Source organism: Balaenoptera borealis (genome assembly GCF_965194805.1).
Source record: "Balaenoptera borealis genome assembly, chromosome: 16".
Classification (NCBI taxonomy): domain Eukaryota; kingdom Metazoa; phylum Chordata; class Mammalia; order Artiodactyla; family Balaenopteridae; genus Balaenoptera; species Balaenoptera borealis.
In genome coordinates, this window is record NC_138872.1 from 31205107 (window position 1) to 31219381 (window position 14275).

General features: G+C 40.0%; 1 protein-coding gene and 1 pseudogene across 7 annotated transcripts in view; one reads left to right on the forward strand and one right to left on the reverse strand.

Annotated features, from left to right (window-relative positions):
- The window catches only part of RNF24 (ring finger protein 24), a 139368-nt gene that overhangs the window by 48174 nt on the left and 76919 nt on the right, over nt 1-14275 (reverse strand). The gene's annotated exons all lie outside the window — the stretch shown is intronic.
- Nucleotides 1-14275, forward strand: part of LOC309612857 (histone RNA hairpin-binding protein pseudogene) — a 36208-nt pseudogene continuing 21933 nt past the window's right edge. Inside the window, exon 1 of the transcript in view lies at nt 1-14275. This exon is cut by the window's right edge and continues 21933 nt beyond it. The product of the transcript in view is annotated as a histone RNA hairpin-binding protein pseudogene (transcript).

Below are 14275 nucleotides of genomic sequence, written 5' to 3' on the forward strand. Positions count from 1 at the left end.
GCGGCCAAAAAAAAAAAAAAAAAAATCAGGCCTTATTCTAAGCATTTTACCGGCTTTATTTTATTTAATTCTTACATAAAATTTCTATAGGTACCATAACATCTCCCCCATCTTATAGATAAGGAAACCAAAACTTAAGAGTTTTGGTCACATAGCCATGACTGACCAAGTATGTATGGGAGTCAAGGCCTCTCCAACTCCAAAGCCAGTGACCTCAGCCCATATGCTCTAGTCTTTATAATAAAAAAACAGCAAATATTGTTTAAACACTAAAAAGGGGACTATTTTTGTCGATTAGATTGCTACTACCTACTGATCACTACACAGTTAAAATTCCATGAATGGAGGTTGCCCCCTTCTTTAGGTGATGAGCTATAGTGATAAAGTGGCTCATCATACCGTCATGCTTGAACTTTCCTTGTCGTTTTGATTCATTACAAAATAAAGAGCAACTGCCAGTCTTGATTATCAAGACCACATAATGGTAACTGGATTACAACTATGACTACTGCCAAAATCAAAACAAAACTAAACAAAACTCCTCCAAACAAAATGCTTCTACTTTTATTTATACAAGGTACATTACAAATGTGTTTGCAGATCTTTCATGTCCTTGTTGGAAGAGTATATTTATATTATAGACAACATTGAGATACTGACTGGTTGTATCTGAAGCCTCAGTGTTATCATTACTTTAATTTCCAACTTCTAATAACTTATACCAGGAACTGTAAAGACCTACTTCATCCTATGGAAACTCCTAAGAAATTCCAAACATAAATAATGGATAATATTTAGTTTTGAACATTCAACCATTTTCTGCAAGTGCTTTTATTCAAATATATAATTTCCTTTTTCTTACACTCAGATCTTCTTGGAAGAGAAGGAAGGAGTTAAGCAGTACTTTACTAAATATATCTAGCACATATATTGTACAGCTATAAGAAAATTACAGCTGCCAAAACTTAACTCTTCCATACTGCTGACAGGGCTTCACTTAATGACTCTTCCTACAGTCAAGACTTAGATGACTATCCTTCAGTCCTTTAGAAATACCCCTCACCGGACAAATTTGTCTTGGTAAAGTAACTCTCACCTTAGGAAATAAGAGATTAAATGTACATCCTGGGAGGGCTAATAGAGAAGAAATAGGCAAACAGAAACTTTTATGGTGGAAAAAGGGACTGGTTTGCAGTCAGCAACTTTCTGTGTTGTTCCCAGGATGTCACTAGCTAGATGTCAATACTTGGTCCATCTGTCCCATTATCAATGGGACAATGCTTATCCTATCAACTTCAAGGGATTCTTGGAAGGATAAAATGAGATGATAGATACTGAAGTGTCTGAAAACTCTAAGAGTTAGGGCAAAATACTAAGGCTATAATGTGTGTGTGTGTGTGTGTGTGCATTTTGGCGAGGGGTCAGGGAGAGGGATGACATTAAAAAAAGTAGTAGATAACATAAAAGATGCCCTAGCAAAGATCAAGTCTCTCTAGAGGATTCTACAAAACCAAATGCTCCTTCCTCAGGGAGCTCCTCTGCACACACTGCCAAGCTTTGTGTCAAGTGACCTGCCAACCTGGCCACCAGAGGCAGGAAACCTATCTTGGCCAAAGGCAACTATCAATATAGGCCAGCTGGGAGTGAGCCAGTGGTGTGAGAATGCTACGCTGTAGGGGTCCTTGTACTGGGTGGCACCACCAACAAACTCTGGGGGAATTCTGAACAGAGACACAGGCATGGAGTATTAGAGGTAGCACTGTCATCAGAAGGAAGAGACATCTGCCTCAGTGTTCCTGGGGTCTGGCTGCTGACAACTTTCCTGTGAGTCCACCCTTCTTGTTAGGGCCTTACAACCAATTACCAGAAGAATGGGAGTTGGCAGGGGATATGCTGATGCAGAACACATTTTAGGAATTTCCCCCCTGTCTTTTGGTAAATGGAATTGCTTAGCTACAACTGATATGTTGTCCCAACAGTCTAAGTAGATGGTGTATTATTCCAAGATATTAATCCTGGTCTAGTGATATATTAATTTTATAATATTTTCATTATAATATCTTTTCAGCATGAGTATGAATAATCTTTTAAAGTGAGACAATCTTTAAAAAGAAACCTACCATTCAACATCATCATAATAAGAATTCTTTGCTATTTAGGTATTACAAATGTAAAAGTTATTTAGTAATTGCTCTTTGTGGGAATGAAGAGAAGAAATAGAACATACAGTGCACTGTTGGATCTTACTTGGCATTTCTGACTTCATTCACGTGAAAACCATTTTCCTCTTTATGTAATTCCATAGGTCCTGAAATCTCTAATCTCAGCCTAAATTTCAAACTAATCAGTTTATTTTTTTATTTTTTTAACATCTTTATTGGAGTATAATTGCTTTACAATGGTGTGTTAGTTTCTGCTTTATAACAAAGTGAATCAGTTATACATATACATATGTTCCCATATCTCTTCCCTCTTGCGTCTCCCTCCCTCCCACCCTCCCTATCCCTTCCCTCTAGGTGGTCACAAAGCACCGAGCTGATCTCCCTGTGCTATGCGGCTCCTTCCCATTAGCTATCTATTTTACATTTGATAGTGTATATATGTCCATGCCACTCTCTCACCCTGTCACATCTTACCCCTCCCCCTCCTCATATCCTCAAGTCCATTCTCTAGTAGGTCTGTGTCTTTATTCCCATCTTGCCACTAGGTTCTTCATGACCTTTTTTTTCCCCCTTAGATTCCATATATATGTGTTAGCATACTGTATTTGTTTTTCTCTTTCTGACTTACTTCGCTCTGTATGACAGACTCTAACTCCATCCACCTCACTACAAATACCTCCATTTCGTTTCTTTTTATGGCTGAGTAATATTCCATTGTATATAGGTGCCACATCTTCTTTATCCATTCATCCGATGATGGACACTTAGGTTGCTTCCATGTCCTGGCTATTGTAAATAGAGCTGCAATGAACATTTTGGTACATGACTCTTTTTGAATTACGGTTTTCTCAGGGTATATGCCCAGTAGTGGGATTGCTGGGTCGTATGGTAGTTCTATTTTTATTTTTTAAGGAACCTCCATACTGTTCTCCATAGTGGCTGTATCAATTTACATTCCCACCAACAGTGCAAGAGGGTTCCCTTTTCTCCACACCCTCTCCAGCATTTATTGTTTCTAGATTTTTTGATGATGGCCATTCTGACCGGTGTGAGATGATATCTCATTGTAGTTTTGATTTGCATCTCTCTAATGATTAATGATGTTGAGCATTCTTTCATGTGTCTGTTGGCAATCTGTATATCTTCTTTGGAGAAATGTCTACTTAGGTCTTCTGCCCATTTTTGGATTGGGTTGTTTGTTTTTTTGTTATTGAGCTGCATGAGCTGCTTGTAAATCTTGGAGATTAATCCTTTGTCAGTTGCTTCATTTGTAAATATTTTCTCCCATTCTGAGGGTTGTCTTTTGGTCTTGTTTATGGTTTCCTTTGCTGTGCAAAAGCTTTTAAGTTTCATTAGGTCCCATTTGTTTATTTGTGTTTTTATTTCCATTTCTCTAGGAGCTGGGTCAAAAAGGATCTTGCTGTGATTTATGTCATAGGGTGTTCTGCCTATGTTTTCCTCTAAGAGTTTGATAGTGTCTGGCCTTACATTTAGGTCTTTAATCCATTTTGAGCTTATGTTTGTGTATGGTGTTAGGGAGTGTTCTAATTTCATACTTTTACATGTACCTGCCCAGTTTTCCCAGCACCACTTACTGAAGAGGCTGTCTTTTCTCCACTGTATATGCTTGCCTCCTTTATCAAAGATAAGGTGACCATATGTGCATGGGTTTATCTCTGGGCTTTCTATCCTGTTCCATTGATCTATTTTTCTGTTTTTGTGCCAGTACCAAACTGTCTTGATTACTGTAGCTTTGTAATATAGACTGAAGTCAGGGAGCCTGATTCCTCCAGCTCCATTTTTCGTTCTCAAGATTGCTTTGGCTATTCGGGGTCTTTTGTGTTTCCATACAAATTGTGAAATTTTTTGTTCTAGTTCTGTGAAAAATGCCAGTGGTCGTTTGATAGGGATTGCATTGAATCTGTAGATTGCTTTGGGTAGTAGAGTCATTTTCACAATGTTGATTCTTCCAATCCAAGAACACGGTATATCTCTCCATCTACTTGTATCATCTTTAATTTCTTTCATCAGTGTCTTATAATTTTCTGCATACAGGTCTTTTGTCTCCTTAGGTAGGTTTATTCCTAGATATTTTCTTTTTGTTGCAATGGTAAACGGGAGTGATTTCTTAATTTCACTTTCAGATTTTTCATCATTAGTGTATAGGAATGCAAGAGATTTCTGTGCATTAATTTTGTATCCTGCTACTTTACCAAATTCATTGATTAGCTCTAGTAGTTTTCTGGTGGCATCTTTAGGATTCTCTATGTATAGTATCATGTCATCTGCAAACAGTGACAGCTTTACTTCTTCTTTTCCGATTTGGATTCCTTTTATTTCTTTTTCTTCTCTGATTGCTGTGGCTAACACTTCCCAAACTATGTTGAATAATAGTGGTGAGAGTGGGCAACCTTGTCTTGTTCCTGATCTTAGTGGAAATGGTTTCAGTTTTTCACCATTGACGACAATGTTGGCTGTGGGTTTGTCATATATGGCCTTTATTATGTTGAGGAAAGTTCCCTGTATGCCTACTTTCTGCAGGGCTTTTATCATAAATGGGTGTTGATTTTGTCAAAAGCTTTCTCTGCATCTATTGAGATGATCATATGGTTTTTCTCCTTCAATTTGTTAATATGATGTATCACGTTGATTGATTTGCGTATATTGAAGAATCCTTGCATTCCTGGAATAAACCCCACTTGATCCTTTTAATGTGCTGTTGGATTCTGTTTGCTGTTATTTTGTTGAGGATTTTTGCATCTATGTTCATCAGTGATATTGGCCTGTAGTTTTATTTCTTTGTGACATCTTTGTCTGGTTTTGGTATCAGGGTGATGGTGGCCTCGTAGAATGAGTTTGGGAGTGTTCCTCCCTCTGCAATATTTTGGAAGAGTTTGAGAAGGATAGGTGTTAGCTCTTCTCTAAATGTTTGATAGAATTCGCCTGTGAAGCCATCTGGTCCTGGGCTTTTGTTTGTTGGAAGATTTTTAATCATAATCAGTTTATTTTTTAAAAAAAGAAAGAAAAAGACAAATATCTGAGTTTTTTTTTTTTTTTTTTTTTTTTTTTATCAGCAATGGGATTTTTCACCAAGATACAAAAGGGATAGAGATTTGGCCCCACAGAGGACCAGAGCTTCACACAATACACCACAGTTAGATGGGCTGCAGCAGTGTTTCTTTTTTTTTAAAAATAAATTTATTTATTTTAATGTATTTGTTTATTTTTTTGGCTGCATTGGGCCTTCGTTGCTGCGTGCGGGCTTTCTCTAGTTCTTGCGAGCAAGGGCTACTCTTCGTTGTGGTGCGTGGGCTTCTCTTTGCAGTGGCTTCTCTTGTTGCACAGCACAGGCTTTAGGCACGCGGGCTTCAGTAGTTGTGGCACACAGGCTCAGTAGTTGTGGCTCACGGGCTCTAGAATGCAGGCTCAGTAGTTGTGGCACACAGGCTTAGTTGCTCTGTGGCATGTGGGATCTTCCCAGACCAGGGATCGAACCTGTGTCCCCTGCATTGGCAGGTGGATCCTTAACCATGCAGCAGTGTTTCTTTTTTTTTTTTTTTTTTTTTTTTAAATTTATTTTATTTTTATTTATTTATGGCTGTGTTGGGTCTTCGTTTCTGTGCGAGGGCTTTCTCTAGTTGTGGCAAGCGGGGGCCACTCTTCATCGCGGTGCGCAGGCCTCTCATTATCGTGGCCTCTCTTGTTGCGGAGCACAGGCTCCAGACGCGCAGGCTCAGTAGTTGTGGCTCACGGGCCCAGTTGCTCCGCGGCATGTGGGATCTTCCCAGACCAGGGCTCGAACCCGTGTCCCCTGCATTGGCAGGCAGATTCTCAACCACTGCACCACCAGGGAAGCCCGCAGCAGTGTTTCTTGAAGTGTGTTTGGTGGCCTCATTCTTCTTAGACCAGTTCCTGCTCCCTGGACAATACATCAGCATCTTCACAGTAGTTAGTATTCTACTTTTGCTTCAAAAATGCTCAGAAAAAGAGACACCAGTAATTAGACTGCTGTGTTTTATAATTTGTGGTTCACAAACCATTAAAAACCATATATTTCTTATAAATACAAGACATCCAAGAAAAACTTTCTAAGAAAAAATTATCTTACACTTTGTTAATCTTTTTTAAAAAACTGAGACATAAATTTACATTAAAAATGCACCCATGTGTATAGGTCAAAGAGTTTGGACAAATGAATATACCCTTGTTACCACCATCCTAATCAAGATACAGAACATTTCTTTATCCCCAGAGAATTCCCTGTACCCGTTTGCAGTTAATCACCACTCCTAACCACAGATCTGATTTCCATCATTACAGATTTATCTTCCTTATTCTAGAATTTCATATTCAAATGGAATCACACAGTATGTACTCTTTTGTGTTTAGCTTTTAGTCTCTCAGTAGGTGAGAGACTCTTAACAAACAGCTATATAAATTCACGTTATATTCCTAGCTTGTCCTAGTTATTCTATTATCTACAACTGGTGTCTCCTAAAGATCATTAACTTCATCTTTGAATATATCAATTTTATGGTTAATTTTTGGATACTTCTTTCTACACAAAATTCCTGGTTATCCTATTTAGGTGTTGTTATTGTTTTCATGGAAGAACATTTCACCATGTCCTGGGTGTTCCTTTCCATTTTTAAGTCTTTCTTCAGTGGAACACTTTCTACCTATTATATTTTTAAAGCCTTCAGCAGAGGAAACGTGTAGCTTGATTCACTCACCATATTTTGCCCCAGTCAAAATCTAAGGGAAAGCAGGAACTCCAAGGTGCTCAAGGCTGGAGTGGTGGGACTCCCCTGGTGGCTCAGTGGTTAAGAATCCGTCTGCCAATGCAGGGGACACAGGTTCGAGCCCTGGTTTGGGAAGATCCCACATGCTGCAGAGCAACTAAGCCCATGCACCACAACTACTGAGCCTGCGTTCTAGAGCCCGCGAGCCACAACTACTGAGCCCATGCACCAAAACTACTGAAGCCTGCACACCTAGAGCCCATGCTCTGCCACAAGAGAAGCCACCACAATGAGAAGCCTGTGCACCGCAACGAAGAGCAGCCCCCACTCGCTACAAAACTAGAGAAAGCCTGCGTGCAGCAACGAAGACTCAACACAGCCAAAAATAAATAAACAAATTTGTATATATATAAAACAAAGACTGGAGTGGTGAAGCCCCTTTTATGGTGAGGCATCTGCTGATATGTGCCAGTCTTCTTGGGGCAAGGAAACACAAGTCCAAGCTTGCAGCCTAGCCCAGGTGGGTTCCTACATTAAGCCAGGAGGGAAGATAAAGCAAGTGGATACACACAGCCTCTTTCATTCACACCATTGTTCTTTTTTTATTTTCACCTTTTACTTTCATATAATCATGGAAAAAACCCTCTGTGTCTATTGTCCTATACATCTGTTCATAGGAAACATGTATAACTAACATACACATAACATGATCAATACCTGGAACCTGTTTAAACATTCTCATTCATTTATCCGGCTTTTTATTTCATTCTCTATTAAAATTTTTTTCTTTTCCTCAAGTATATTTTGTGAATTCTCAACTTATCACCCATTTTTGTATTTTTAGCATTATTTCCCTCTTTCTTAGAGCTTTATGCTTTATTTTGTTACTTCATCCAACTTCTCTGGAATACTTTTCAGATCTCTTAAAACGTGACTTCTGCTCTTACATTATCTACGTGATGCTGCCTGCAAATGCTCACAGCATGTACATTACTGTCTCTTTTTTCATCTGCAGTCCTCTATGTTCCTCTTTTAAGTTGATGTATTTACTCTAGGAGGGAGGCAGTCCATACAGAACACACCAAGAAGAGGCCTGACAGGGCAAATTCATCTCCCTTCCTGGTTAGCATCATCTACTGGAAGAGGTTGTTGGCCACATTACATCACACACACCACTGTGCACTTCAGTCTAATTCAACAATGCACTGGGTGCCAGGTCTGTAGTAAAGAAAGAAACAAGAAAAATGTGTTCAGAGAAGGGGAGAAGTCTCACATGACATGCTCACTTCAGAATTCTGCCTAGGTTTGGAATTTTCCCAGAAAAAAGGAGAAAATTCTTTTTTTTCCTTTTCCACTTCTATCTTCTGTATAAGTATATATATATATATATAAATATATACATATATATACTTTTTCATATTCTTTTCCATTATGGTTTATTATAGGATATTAAATATAGTTCCCTGTGTTATACAGTAGGACCTTCTTGTTTATCTATTTTATACATAGTAGTTTTTATCTGCTTGTTCCAAACTCCTAATTTATCCCTCCCTCACCCCCTTTCTCCTTGGGTAACCATACGTTTGTTTTCTGTGCCTGTGAGTCTGTTGTTTTGTAAATAAATTCATTTGTATCATATTTTAGATTCCACATATAAGTAACATCATATGGGATTTGTCTTTCTCTTTCTGGCTTACTTCACTTAGTATGATAATCTCTAGGTCCATCCACATTGCTGAAAATGGCATTATTTCACTCCTTTTTTATGGCTGAGTAGTATTCCACTGTATATATGTACCACATCTTCTTTATCCATTCCTCTGTCGATGGACATTTAGGTTGGTTCCATGTCTTGGCTATTGTAAATAGTGCTGCAATGAACACTGGGGTGCATGTATCTTTTTGAATTAGAGTTTTCTCCAGACATATGCTCAGGAGTGGGATTGCTGGATCATACAGTAGTTCTATTTTTAGTTTTTTGAGGACCCTCCATACTGTTTCTCATAGTGCCTGCACCAATTTACATTCTGGCCAACAGTGTAGGCGGATCCTCTTTTCTCCACAACCTCTCCAGCGTTTGTTATTTGTAGACTTTTTATTTTTTAAAAAATATTTATTTATTTATTTTTGGCTGCATCGGGTCTTAGTTGCAGCACATGGGCTCTTTTGTTGTGGCACGTGGGCTCTTCACTGCGGCACATGAGCTTCTCTCTAGTTGGGCCGTGCGAGCTCTACAGCACGTGGGCTCTGTAGTTGTGGCATGCGGGCTTAGTTGCCCTGCGGCATGTGAGATCTTAGCTCCCCAACCAGGGATCAAACCCACGTCCCTTGCATTGGAAGGTGGATTCTTAACCACTGGACCACCAGGGAAGTCTCTGTAGACTTTTTAATGATGGCTAGTCTGACCGCTGAGAGGAGATACCTCACTGTACTTTTGATTTGTATTTCTCTAATAATCAGTGATGCTGAACATTTTTTCATGTGCTTGTGGGCCATCTGTATATCTTCTTTGGAGAAATGTCTGTTTAGGTCTTCTGCCCATTTTTTGATTGGGTTGTTTGTGTTTCTGATATTGAGTTGCATGAACTGTTTGTATATTTTGGAACTTAAGCCCTTGTTGGTTGCATAGTTTGTAAGTATTTTCTCCCATTCCGTTAGGTTGTCTTCATTTTGTTTATGGTTTTCTTTGCTGTGCAAAAGCTTATAAGTTTGATTAGGTCCCATTTGTTTATTTTTGCTTTTATTTCTATTGTCTTGGGAGTCTGATCTAAGAAAACATGCAAGGCCTTTCTTCAAGGTTCACCTATAATAAAAATAGGCTGCTGTGGCCTGCCCTATGTTAGATCCAGGAACTTAACAACCATTTCAAAATTATGTGTATATAGAGGGATGCACTCTGGGTTTCTAAAAGCAAACTTGGGAAACACACAGTTAGAACTGGGCACATTAATGGGAATTCCCTGGTGGTTTAGTGTTTAGGACTCAGCTCTTTCACTGCCGTGGGCCCAGGTTCAATCCCTGGTCGGGGAACTAAGATCCCACAAGCTGCACAGTGAGGCCAAAAAAAAGAGAACTGGGCACATTAACAAATTTGGGAACTTTCTAATGTCCAACTTATTTTTAAAAGTTTTACCCTTAGTTCTATTAAAAAAGAAAAAAAGATTTATCAAATCAAAACCTTTCCTTATGAGAGACCTTCAAGATGGCGGAGGAGTAAGACGTGGAGATCACCTTCCTTTCCACAAATACATCAGAAATACATCTACATGTGGAACAACTCCTACAGAACACCTACTGAATGCTGGCAGAAGAGCTGACTTCCCAAAAGGCAAGAAACTCCCCACATACCTGGGTAGGGCAAAGGAAAAAAGAAAAAACAGAGACAAAAGAATAGGGACAGGACCTGCACCCCTGGGAGGGAGCTGTGAAGGAGGAAAAGTTTCCACACACTAGAAAGCTCCTTCACTGGCGGAGACGGGGTGGCGGGGGGAGGCTTCGGAGCCATGGAGGAGAGCGCAGCAATAGCGGTGCAGAGGGCAAAGTGGAGAGATTCCCGCACAGAGGATTGGTGCCGACCAGCACTCACCAGCCTGAGAGGCTTGTCTGCTCACCTGCTGGGATGGGTGGGGGCCGGGAGCTGAGGCTCGGGCTTCGGAGGTCAGATCCCAGAGAGAGGACTGGAGTTGGCTGCGTGAACACAGCCTGAAGGGGGCTAGTGCACCACAGCTAGCCGGGAGGGAGTCCAGGAAAAAGTCTGGAACTGCCTAAGAGGCAAGAGACCATTCCTTTGGGGTGCACGAGGAGAGGGGATTCAGAGCACCGCCTAAACGAGCTCCAGAGACGGGCGCAAGCTGCGGCTATCAGAGCGGACACCAGAGACGGGCATGAAACGCTAAGGCTGCTGCTGCAGCCACCAAGAAGCCTGTGTGCAAGCACAGGTCACTATCCACACCTCCCCTCCCGGGAGCTTGTGCAGCCCGCCACTGCCAGGGTTCCGTGATCCAGGGACAACTTCCCCAGGAGAACACACAGCACGGCTCAGGCTGTCGCAACGTCATGCCAGCCTCTGCCGCCGCAGGCTCACCCTGCATACCATACCCCTCCCATCCCCTGGCCTGAGTGAGCCAGCGCCCCCTAATCAGCTGCTACTTTAACCCCGTCCTGTAGGCGACCTACACGCAGAGGCAGGGCCAAATCCAAAGCTGAACCCCAGGAGCTGTGCGAACAAAGAAGAGAAAGGGAAATCTCTCCCAGCAGCCTCAGGAGCAGCGGATTATATTTCCACAATCAACTTGATGTACCCTGCATCTCTGGAATACCTGAATAGACAATGAATCATCCCAAAATTGAGGCAATGGATTTTGGGAGCAACTGTAGACTTGGGGTTTGCTTTCTGCATCTAATCTCTTTCTGGATTTATATTTATCTTAGTTTAGTATTTAGCCTTTATTATCACTGGTAGATTTGTTTATTGATTTGGTTGCTCTCTTCCTTTTTTTTAATATATACAGATATATATATATATTTTTTCCTTTTTCTCTTTTTGTGAGTTTGTATGTGTATTCTTCTTTGTGTGATCTTGTCTGTATAGCTTTGCTTTTACCATTTGTCCTAGGGTTCTGTCTGTCTGTTTTTATTCTGTAGAGTTTTTAGCACTTGTTATCATTGGTAGATTTGTTTTTCGGTTTGGTTGCTCTCTTCTTTCTTATTACTTTTTAATTTTTTAAAATTATTTTTTAATTTTAATAATGCTATTTTATTTTATTTTATTATTACCTTTCCCTCCATCCTTCCTTCCTTCTTCCTTCCTCCCTCCCTCCCTCCCTCCCTTCCTTCCTTTCCTTCTTCCTTTCTTTGTCTCTATTTCTTCTGAGCTGTGTGGCTGACAGGGTCTTCGTGCTCCAGCCAGGTGTCAGGCTTGTGCCTCTGAGTTGGGAGAACCAAGTTCAGGACATTGGTCCAACAGAGACCTCCTGGCTCCATGTAATATCAAATGGCAAAAGCTCTCCCAGAGATCTCCATCTCAACGCTAAGACCCAGCTCCACTCAATGACCAGCAAGCTACAGTGCTGGACACCCTATGCTGAACAACTAGCAAGACAGGAACACAACCCCACCCATTAGCAGAGAGGCTGCCTAAAATCATAATAAGGTCACAAACACCCCAGGACACACCACCGGACGTGGACCTGCCACCCAGAAAGACAAGATCCAGCCTCAACCACCAGAACACAGGCACCAGTCTCCTCCACCAGAAAGCCTACACAACCCACTGAAACAACCTTAGTCACTGGGGGCAGACACCAAAAACAACGGGAACTAAGAACATGCAGGCTGCGAAAAGGAGACCCCAAACACAGTAAGGTAAGAAAAATGAGAAGACAGAGAAACACACAGCAGTGGAAGGAGCAAGGTAAAAACCCACCAGACCAAACAAATGAAAAGGAAATAGGCAGTCTACCTGAAAAAGAATTCAGAGTAATGATAGTAAAGATGATCCAAAATCTTGGAAATAGAATGGAGAAAATACAAGAAATGATTAACAAGGACCTAGAAGAACTAAAGAGCAAACAATGATGAACAACACAATAAATGAAATTAAAAATTCTCTAGAAGGAATCAATAGCAGAATAACTGAGGCAGAAGAATGGATAAGTGACCTGGAAGATAAAATAGTGAAAATAACTACTGCAGAGCAGAATAAAGAAAAAAGAATGAAAAGAATTGAGGAGTCTCAGAGACCTCTGGGACAACATTAAACACACCAACATTCGAATTATAGGGGTCCCAGAAGAAGAAGAGAAAAAGAAAGGGACTGAGAAAATATTTGAAGAGATTATAGTTGAAAACATCCCTAATATGGTAAAGGAAATAGTCAATCAAGTCCAGGAAGTGCAGAGAGTCCCATACAGGATAAATCCAAAGAGAAACACGCCAAGACACATATTAATCAAACTATCAAAAATTAAATACAAAGAAAAAATATTAAAAGCAGCAAGAGAAAAGCAACAAATAACATACAAGGGAATCCCCAAAAGGTTAACAGCTGATCTTGCAGCACAAACTCTGCAAGCCAGAAGGGGGTGGCAGGACATATTTAAAGTGATGAAAGGGAAAAACCTCCAACCAAGATTACTCTACACAGCAAGGATCTCATTCAGATTCGACAGAGAAATTAAAACCTTTACAGACAAGCAAAAGCTAAGAGAATTCAGCACCATCAAGCCAGCTTTAAAACAAATGCTAAAGGAACTTCTTTAGGCAGGAAACTCAAGAGAAGGAAAAGACCTACAATAACAAACCCAAAACAATTAAAATGGTATTAGGAACATACATATCGATAACTACCTTAAATGTAAATGGATTAAACGCTCCAACCAAAAGACACAGACTGGCTGAATGGATACAAAAACAAGACCTGTATATATGCTGTCTACAAGAGACCCACTTCAGACCTAAAGACACATACAGACTGAAAGTGAGGGGATGGAAAAAGATATTCAATGCAAAAGGAAATCAAAAGAAAGCTGGAGTAGCAATACTCATATCAGGTAAAATAGATATTAAAATAAAGAATGTTGCAAGAGAGAAGGAAGGACAGTACATAATGATCAAGGGATCAATCCAAGAAGAAGATACAACAATTATAAAAATACTAGCAAACAGAATCCAACAGCACATTAAAAGGATCATACACCATGATCAAGTGGGATTTATCCCAGGAATGCAAGGATTCTTCAATATATGCAAATCAATCAATGTGATAAACCATATTAACAAATTGAATAAAAACCATATGATCATCTCAACAGATGCAGAAAAAGCTTTTGACAAAATTTAACACCCATTTATGATAAAAATCCTCCAGAAAGTGGGCATAGAGGGAACATACCTGAACATAATAAAGGCCATATATGACAAACCCACAGCCAACATCGTTCTCAATGGTGAAAAACTGAAACCATTTCCTCTAAGATCAGGAACAAGACAGGGTTGTCCACTCTCACCACTATTATTCAACATAGTTTTGGAAGTTTTAGCCACAGAAATCAGAGAAGAAAAAGAAACAAAAGGAATCCAAATTGGAAAAGAAGAAGTAAAGCTGTCACTGTTTGCAGATGACATGATACTAGACATAGAGAATCCTAAAGATACTAACAGAAAACTACAAGAGCTAATCAATGAATTTGGTAAAGTAGCAGGATACAAAATTAATGCACAGAAATCTCTTGCATTCCTATACACTAATGATGAAAAATCTGAAAGAGAAATTAAGGAAACACTGCCATTTACCACTGCAACAAAAATAATAAAATACCTAGCTTTTGTCTACCTAAGGAGACAAAAGACCTGTATGCAGAAAACTATAAG